This window comes from Rhinopithecus bieti, unplaced genomic scaffold (genome assembly GCF_001698545.2).
Source record: "Rhinopithecus bieti isolate Rb0 unplaced genomic scaffold, ASM169854v2 scaffold_21412, whole genome shotgun sequence".
NCBI classification, from domain to species: Eukaryota; Metazoa; Chordata; class Mammalia; order Primates; family Cercopithecidae; genus Rhinopithecus; species Rhinopithecus bieti.
This window is the reverse complement of record NW_016811643.1, coordinates 489,368-491,293: the sequence shown is the minus strand read 5'-3', so window position 1 is coordinate 491,293 and position 1,926 is coordinate 489,368.

Sequence of the window (1,926 nt, the reverse complement as noted above, 5' to 3'; positions counted from 1 at the left end):
TGACCTTCAGGCAACATGTCTGGCACCCCAGTTTTCAGATGAGGAAACTGAGTTGGGGGTAGATTTGATCAAAACCTCACAGAGAGCTGGTGGTAGAGAGGGGCCTGGACCCTCTCTAGGATGTCTGATTAATAGCCAGTGCTCCTTAACCAAAAGGCATTTCCCCATTTAGTTTATTGATTGAGACAAGGTCTCACTCTGTCACCCAGGCTGGAGTGCAGTGGCACAATCGCAGCTCACTGCAGCTTCAACTTCCTGGGCTCAGGTGATTCTCCCACATATTTTTGTAGAGACTGGGCTTCATCATGTTGCCCAGGCTGGTCTCGAACTCCTGGGCTAAGTGATCCTCCCACCTCAGCCTCCCAAAGTGCTAGGATTACAGATGTGACCACTACACCTGGCCTTCCCCATTTGGTTTATTGAGTGACACCTGAAATTGCCACCATTTGAACTCTAGAATTTAGAGCTGGGGTGTAGATGGTCCCCTTACAAAGAAAACATTTCCAGGAGTGGAGGGCATTCTGGCTGCTCTGGCTCTCCATAGGCTGGGATGTGGGACCCTGGAAGAATCCCTGCCCCAGCCCTGGAGGTCTCCACTGACATATGAGGGTGCTGATGTCATGATCCTGACATCAATAACCTGCAGCTCCTTATGCCCTTCCCCCACAACCTGGGCATGACCCAGGGGAATGGAAACTCATCCCCGGCTCCCCTTCTCGGGTGGTGTCCAGTTCTCTTCCTGGAATCTCCTGGACCCTGGGGACCTGACCTTTCCTGTCTCCTAGCCCCTGGGTTCAGATTCTATGATTGTTTAGAACCCCACCCCCAGCCATCTATCCCCAGCAGACTTATTTACCTTCCTTTCTCCATCTCTGTCATGGGCTGTGATTATCCTGACCCTAGCCAGGCCTCTGGCCCACCACTAGGCCCTCCCTGGTGTCTCAGTCTCCCATCGGCCCTACTGTCCCAGGAGGGCCTCTTGAGATCCCCTGAATAGTAAGTACTGAGAGGAGGAACGGGCCACCGAGCTGCTCCCTCCAGTCCTGGCACACCCTGTAGCACAACTCCAGGGGACACGATTCAGAGTCGGAATACAGTGTGAATAGTGGCTGGAGTTTGTGATGACTGGCGTTGGAAACTGGCTGGGTGGGATGGCTGTACTAGGGAGGGGGCACTGAGTCACCTGTCCTGCTGGAGGGAAACTAACATCCTGGCAGAGAGACGTGGTGCGGGGAATGGGGGAGTGGAGGCAGGAGACACCTCCTGGAGGATTTCACTAGGTCCCGAAGGATGTGCCGAAGTCCACTGTGTGGGCTTCCTTTATAGACTCACCTTCACCAGGCCTTTTCACCAACTAGGTGAGGGTTTCCAGGGTTGGGCCTGGGCCTCGTCAACAAGGCAAAGTGAGGTTATTCTTCCTGGCCACCAACTGGCAGGAGGAAGATGAGGCCCAGAAAGGGGCAGAGGTGGCTCTAGTTACACTGGCAATGGTAAGAGGACCCAGAGGAGTATCTCAGTCTGCAGTCTCCTTATCTTGCTTCGCACAACCCCTTCTTTCTTGGTTCGGAGCCCTGAAGAGGCGGATCCAAGAGGCCCTCTGGGGCCTCGCCGCCCAGTCCCGCGCAGCCCCCTGCAGTTCCCAGGGGCGCGAGAGAGGGCGACGTAGAGCAGCGCCGCCCGGCGGCAGAGCGGCGAGACCCTCCGCGGCACGGGGTGAGTCGGACCGGGGGCGCAGCCCGGGCTCTGACGTCGGGGGCGGGGCCGGCGGCCGTGACGCGCGGGGCGGGGGCTGCGCACCTTCCCGGCCCGGCCGGCGATTCATTCAAAAAGCGCTCAGGATACGCGGCTTACCGGGCACTAGCCGAGCCGGGCCGGGGCGCCGAGTCGAACAGGGAGCCCAGCTGGAGCTGCCGCGGCGCGGCCAGG